The sequence below is a fragment of the Marmota marmota genome, unplaced genomic scaffold (genome assembly GCF_001458135.2).
Source record: "Marmota marmota marmota unplaced genomic scaffold, marMar, whole genome shotgun sequence".
Classification (NCBI taxonomy): Eukaryota; Metazoa; Chordata; class Mammalia; order Rodentia; family Sciuridae; genus Marmota; species Marmota marmota.
This window is the reverse complement of record NW_025999945.1, coordinates 2,402,490-2,410,825: the sequence shown is the minus strand read 5'-3', so window position 1 is coordinate 2,410,825 and position 8,336 is coordinate 2,402,490.

Here is an 8,336-nt window from a genome sequence, read left to right as displayed (position 1 = left end):
TGTTCCTCATTCTCTTCATATGGCTTTATTTTTCCAAAATGGTCCTGACTCTTCTCTTCCTTGTATTTTGCAAAACTATTCCTAGTATGTCTTTTATTCAATGGCATAATATTTATGAATGAAACTGGGGATGTGACAAGTTTAAGATGTGGATTTTCCATTAGGAGAAATATTATTTAAATTTTCAATGATGGTCTTCCATCCTTTGAATGAAAGAGTTGAAAAAGGACATGAGCTTTCTTTGCTGAAGCATTTTTGGAAGTTGGAGAACCCATACCTGACAGAGCCGACACCTCTTCAGCCTCAATCTCCTCTAGCATCCTCCCTAGCCCTAGATCACCACCCAGCCTCTCTCCTCCAAGTCATCCTTCTTGCCTCAGATGCCCCTAGGGGAAGGGGCTTACACATCCTGACTGTAAGACAAGCACATAACACCTCTACCCAACTATGTCTCTTCAATCTACGTGTTTCAGGCATGTACCTGTGGGAGTTTTTGATCTTTTATTGTTCCCAGGTTTGAACTTCATAAGGATAGATGCCATGGGATCTATGAAAGGTTCTCTGAATTCCCTGTCACATGTGTCTCAGGGTGAAAAGACATCATCCCTTCTTCATCTGAGAAATGGAACACAGAATTCTGGCAATTCTCTTAAAAGGAACTACAAAGTTCACATTTTTAGAGGTAGGATGTAACTGCTAATGCTTGAAGAAATGGCTTTAACAATTTTCAGCATGTCCCTTTAGGTGATTTAAGGCTGGTCATAGAAAGTGAAGGCACAAAACAGTTTTCTCAATCTTTAGGCCTTTGTCAAAATTTGGAGAAAGTCTGATGCATTCAAGTCCACGTACATGTATGGGTATAGTAATCATCTCTTACCCTATACAGTATGTAATGATGGTGAATCTATTAATTTCATAACATTATGCATTAGATATATACTATGATACACATACCATATTGGCATACATTGGTATACCTATAGTTGTATTTTTAATGTACAAACATGTTTTATGGAAAGTCACTTATAGTAAGTAATTCTTGGAAAAGAAGTGTTTTGTTCTATTCTTATGAATATTCCCATAACTCAAATTTTCTATTTTAAAGCCATTTTGCTTCATTTTATTTTTCCTGAAGTCACATTCAATTCAATTTGTATAGTAATAGGCAAAAAAAATATTGAGAAAGTATTTCCATATTTGTGATTTACATGCTACTTGTTTTTATTTCTCATTTTTATTTCCTAAATTTGCATTTTTGTTATCTTTTCAGAGAGCTATTAATTCCACTATTTTTCTTATTCCAAATATATAATTCTTTTTTTTTCACATCCTTTATTTGTAAAGTGGGCTATACTACTTTCTCACTTTTTCACTTGAGCTCTTAACACTTCTTTATATTCTTAATGTTTTATTGATTTAAGACTGAGGATATTTCCAATTACAGCTTTGGGTGTTTTAAATACTTTGTTGTCTTTTTGTTTTTCAAATTTCCTTTAACTGGATCTTTAATTTCCCATTTTACACTTGTTATTTATAAAAGAATTGTTTTGTTTTAAAATATTAAACATTTTTCTATTTTAAAATTTTGAAATAGATTGTATCTTAGAGTATACATAATTGCTGCTTTTTTAAAAAATTACGATAGCGGAATGCATTACAATTCTTATTACACATATAAAGCATAATTTTTCATATCTTTGTATATAGAGTATGTTCATACCAATTCATGCCTTTATACATCCCCTTTTTTGCATTACAATTCTTATTACACATATATACCACAATTTTTCATGTCTGTTTATATATATAAAGTATGTTGACACTCAATTTGGGTCTTCATACATATACTTTGGATAATGATGTCCATCACATTCCACTGCGCTTGCTAATCCCCTGCCCTTCCCTTTTCCTCCCACCCCTCTTCCCTATCTAGAATTCATCTAATCCTCCCATGCTCCCCCTACCTACCCCACTATGAGTCAGCCTCCTTATATCAGAGAAAACATTCAGCATTTGTTTTTCTGGGATTGGCTGACTTCACTTAGCATTATCTTCTCCAACTCCATCCATTTACCTGCAAATGCCATGATTTTATTCTCTTTGGATGCTGAGTAAAATTCCATTGTGTATATATGCCACATTTCTTTTATCCATTCATCCACTTAAGGGCATCTAGGTTGGCTCCACAGTTTAGCTATTGTAAATTGTGCTGCTATAAACATTGATGTGGCTGTGTCCCTGTAGTATGCTGTTTTTAAGTCCTTTGGATATAGTCTTGAGGAGAGGGATAGCTGGGTCAAATGGTGGTTCCATTCCCAGATTTCTAAGGAATCTCTACAATACTTTCCATATTGGCTGTAGCAATTTGCAGTCCCACCAGCAATGTATGAGGGTACCTTTTTTACCACATCGTCTCCAACACTCATAATAGCTGCCATTCTGACTGGAGTGAGATGTAATCTTAGAGTAGTTTTAATTTGCATTTCTCTGATTGCAAGAGATGAACATTTTTTCATATATTTGTTGATTGATTGTATATTCTCTTCTGAAAAGTGTCTGTTCTGGTCCTTGGCCCATTTGTTGATTGGGTTGTTTTTTTGGTGCCTAGCTTTGTGAGTTCTTTATACTAGATCATATTTTTACATTGACAGTTTTTTTTTTTTTTAAGTAATTGTATAGGTTTTCAGTTCTTTGTATCATCTTTTAAACTTTTTTCCTTGACTTACTTCCTTACAGTATTGTGGTCTTTTACTGACTGTTAGCCTTTGGCCTTAGCCTTTTATTTCAGTTTTGAGTGTGGGTTTACTGAACTAGGGTCAGGATGATTCTTACTTAGTCTGAAAGAATCTACTCTGATGGACATATATTCTCAGAAATTTCTCTTGAAAGAAAATGAAAGAGAAAACAAAGAATAAGAATGCAAGAACTCTATAGAGTGAAATTTAACCTTACAAATTTTTCTTTATGTAATCTTCATCAAGTTCTTAAATTTCTGTGCCTTCATTTCCTAATCTTCAAAATATTCCTATCAATGAATATCTACTTCATAAGATTATTATGAAAATTACATGTTAATGCAGGTAAAACATCTATGCCAAGCTAATGCTCAATTCTTTATAATGATTTCCTTTTATGCCAATGTTATGTCTCCTAGGTTTCAGGTTGATAGATTTTTTAAAATACTTTTCTTTTCTTCCTCCTCATTTTTTTCAACAGTTGTTTGGGTATGAACTGAGGTATGAATTCAGTTGGGTATGCAGAGGTTGCTTTAAGGTTTTTATTTTTTCTCAACCATCCACGTTAACAAAATATGATAGATTTTGATCAACAAAATCATAAAAAAAGGTTACTGTGAAAATCAAAATATATACTGTAGGAGAACTTAATATCTCTGTCCATTCATACTTAGAAATGTGCTAATGCCAAGAAAATATTAATGCATAACAATATACAAAATATTAAATATTGCCACATCAAGATAATAGACATTAAATAAACAATTGAATGATATGTTTAAAAGCCCTTTGAAAATAGAAATTTTCATCCATGTAATGTCTTAGATAACCATTGAATGTGAGTAAAGATGATTTACTAAAAAAGGAAATGAGTGTAGGACATGTTTAAAGTTAATACAGCAGGACAAAATATTTTAAATACCAGATGACTTCAATTTTGTAAATAATAATATATAATATTTAATAAGATTGGAAGGAAATATAGACAAATATTAGCAGTGGTTATATCCTTGTGATGATTTTTATTTTTCTTGAATATCTTATATGTAAGCATGTAATATTTTTCTAATTGGAAAACAAAATTAAGCTTCAATATAATTACATTCTAACCACAATGTTTCTATGCAAAGTAAATAAAAAAAACATCAAAAAGCTCAAAAGATGTTGGAATGAATATATGAGCCACTGCCAAAAACAATTGAGCAAACATCTACCATGAATTTACCAAATGGTCAGACTCCTTGACCCAGCCATACCATTTTTTTTAATGTGTAACCAGGAACTTGTGTAAAGGAATTAGTCTAATTCATAGAGTTTTACAGATTTCTTCACAAACCTTATGAGATTATAGACCTTTGACCCTACCAAAAATGCATGTACTAGCTGAAAAAAAATCATTACTTACAATTGCAAGTATATAGATCCTGTGAAACACATTTGTGGATGTGTAGTTTCTGTCCAAAGGAAAAAGTAATGCATATTATAGTATCAATTATGGGTTACTTATTGAAGCAATTTGAATGTCAAATAATATAATGTCTAATTAAGTGAAAATATAAGAACAAACTGGGATTTATGTACTCTTTAAATTATTTATAAAGACAATGTATTGCCATGGGATAGTATGTATTAAAAATCATAACACAAAATAGAATGAAAATATGTAAAATATTCACATAGATGAGAGAAAACATATTACCCTTGACCTTCTGAGTTTGGCTTATTTTGCTTAATATAATGGTGTAAAGTTCCCTCTATTTTCCTGCAAATGACTTAATTTCATTTTTCTTTATGGTCAAATAAAACTCCATTGAGTATGTACACTACATTTTCTTTATCCATTCATCTGTTGATGGATACCTACGCTGGTTCCATAAACATAAAATATAAAAGTGGGAGGTGGTCACATGAAAAGCAAAGGAAAATCAGTAGAATAAAGAGATGACAAACTGGAGTAGGAGTTGACGGGTCTTGCTGGGGAGGATGTTGACCAAATTTGTTATATTGTAGGAATGTAAAATATAATGCACCAATAAAAAATGTGAAGAAAAAATGCACTTGTGGAAACTAGAAGAAAATATGCAAACACAATTTCTTATGGTTTTAGCATAATTTAATCAATGGATGATAAATTTTCACACTTCAAAACCATTAATTTTGAAATTAGATATAAAGAATGATTTTTCTGTCTTTTGTCTACCTGAATTTCTTTTTTCATTGTTGTTTGTTTTGTACTGGGCATTAAACTCAGGGGTGTTCTACCACTGAGTTATATCCATAGCTCTTTTTATTTTAGACAAGGTCTTTCTAAGTTGCCCAGGCTGGCCTCAAACTTGGAATCTTCTGACTTTAGCCTCTCAAATAGCTGGGATTATAGGTGTACACCACTGTACCTGGCTCTGTATCTTCATTTCCAGAGGAGACAGGAGTCACAGTAAAGCTGGAATTTATTGAATAAGCTCATATACCCCTTTTTGAACAAATCCTTTCTTGGATTTGGATCTGAGGAAAATGGTAAGTTCTTTTGTCTGTGTGTCAAACATTTGAAGAATATGATTGCATCTGTTTCCATAATTGACTCAACAGTTTCTTCTGTGTTTAGCTTAATGTAAAATATTTAATGAAAATTGTCAATGAGAAAACCAGAAGTTAAAAATAATTCTTTTCACAAGTTTTTTCCATACTAAATACAGATTTTCATAAACTTGTATCAAGTTGGAGAAGATGGCAAAAGCAGACACTAATGTGTGGGTTCAATAGGCAAAATTAATACCCAGCAGATAATTCTATGAAAATGATATGTTGAAAGAAGAACCTAATTTACAGAGAAGATATATGAAAAGAATTATGCAAACTATTTGCCCGATATTTTCTTATATTGGTAACCTTAGCTTTTATTTGATTTTTTTAAAAATAAGTTAATATTTTACTTGAAGACTTAACAAGTATTATTATTTTTAATTTATTATTTAAAGAACTATAATTTGGCTTTGTTCTCTTACATAATTGGATGATTTTTCCTCTCTTACAAAATGGAAATTACTGTGGTTAGAAACAATTTCAAGAAGGTTGAAAAGTCTGTCAATAACATAAGGAAAATTAGCAGGCCCTAGGCGATGTCTGTTTATAAGATGATATTGGCTGCAGTCATGAACCTTATTATCATTTACATTTGAAAGGTTCCTTGATCCCTCCACCAACACAACTAAAATGAGCAAAGCTACCCCCCCAAAAAAAAAAAAAAACACATTGGTCTCTCATTCTAGCTGAGAATTCCATTTAATAAAAGGGAATAAGAGTTATGTGCAATAAGAACACAACCTAAAAGAATCTGAATGTCCAACTCCAACAAAAGCTACTGAGGAGATGCAATAGGGAAATGGTAGTCCAGGTTTGGCTTCATAGATGGAAACTTACCTGATGAAGTCAAGATGCAAATGAATTAAGTGCACATCTCTTCAAACATTCCAGGTATAATGGAAGCAAATCATACATGTAAATATAGTTCCCATAGCCTTCATTTCCTACAGAGTGGTGTCCACTATTTTGAAATGTATTCTTGGAAGAAGATAAAGGAGATGCACATACATTGCTGGAAATGATTTTTTTTTTTTTTTATCAAAGCACAGATTATTTAGGATATAATGGGACATGCATGTAGTTTATTTCCCATAGCCTTCATATCCCTACAGAGTAGTGGCTGCCATTTTGAAATTGCTTTAGAAGATGATCCAGTACATTTTTTGAAACAAAATTTTCATCAGAAGCAGAAGCTTTTTCTCAGTAAATTTGTTAAAAATGATTATCTGAAAATTTTCTGCTGATCATTTTGTATATTCTTTGTGTTACATTCTTGATTTAGAATATGATTAAAAGTATATTAGAATTAGATAATTCATTTGTAGGCAATGTGTACAATTGCATATTAGAAAAATAAGTGATTTGAGGGATATCCTTCTAGGTAAACTATGCACAGTGGCCACTGACCAATGGGTGTAATGATTTTTAAGGTGAGGTTTTATGTTCTCCCACTTGTTTTCATTTTGAATACAATTATTTATTCTCCAGACATTGATTAAAAATAGAACTCAAAATCAGGTTGTGAAAGATAAGCCTTAACCACTGTACTTTCTTGCTATATGCATTTCCTATGAAATACAACTGAATCCAAGGCCTCCTGTGTCATTACATTTACCATACATTGGGTGCTATGTACTATGTGTAATTTTTAAGCCCTTATTTCCAAAAATATGGCATCAACATAGAGAGTAACATGCTGTATTAGTGGTTCATCAGAACCTCTAAGTACATTAAAAACAAGTATAAAGTGTATGCCCCCTTAATTTGCATTTTCACATTACTAGATAGAATCCTTATAATTTAGAAACACACACAACTGAAATTTACTGGCTTTGATTCAAGTATTTTAACATTTCACATTGTTTTATTGAAGACTAAGAAAAAGTTCAGACTTTGGGATCTTGACCAAGACAAATTATATATGGAAGAATCAGTGCTTGTCAGGATGATACTGAAAGAGCATATTGATCTGTCAAAAACAACAATTACAATCAAAATTATATTAACAAGTAAACCCTGCATTTTTTGGTCTGTTTTGCCCCCCAAATGAGGATTACTTTCAATCATAAATGGGAAAGTGTCCCCAGACAAATTATTCATTAATATTTGGAAAGTGTTTTTAAAAAGTTTATGATGCAAATATTTCAGAATATCAATAATAAATGTTTTATTTGTTCATGAGAATCTATGTACTGCTTCTATGAACAGAGAACATCTTCAAGGTCTCATGCCTTCTTTGGAGAGCCCCTTGCTCTGTCTTTGATAAACATTGTCTCTTGAAAGAAAAAAAAAAAAGCTGAGGCAATTGACCTTATATCCTCAAGCTTTGGAATTGGATATTTTTCTTAGCATACCTTCTTTATTACCCATCTGAGTTACATTTACCTTAACAATAACCACAAAACAATCCCATATATTTCTCCATGGAATTTCAGTGTACCAAGAAAACTTTCAGTTTTTGCTATAGATTGATGTACAGTATCAAGCTATTTCTGAGGCTCAGTGAGATAGACTTAATAGCCATTAATCTTTTAAAGGGTTGTGTTGAAATGATTGGCAAGTTGACGAGTAAAGTCTGGGTTAGAAAGGCTGGATAACAGGGTATTCAATTTGGAAGGGAAATCAAAGATGAATTATCCACTAGATCATCCACCTTATTTGACAGAGAAGGTCATGAAGTTTCTCTTATGTATAGATAAGTTAGAAGCTTTCACAAAGACAACTTTCAATATAAAGATTTTCTAATTCATTTTCAACAATAAGAGGTTGTTTCTTATCACACAGTTCTTTCATAGGCAACAATACACGTGCAATCAATACAGGTATTCATGACAAACATCAAAGTACTAGAAGCCGCTCTCTATTTCATCAAGATGGTATCTGGGCACCCTGCTGTTTTTGCTGGGGTGCCTAAGATTGACACTTGGTACTCCCTCCTTGCCCCCACACATGCTCTGTCCTTACTAGAGTTCAGTGGGCACCAGAAGTCAAAGACAGGTGTGTAGGCATCGTGAGGAGAAG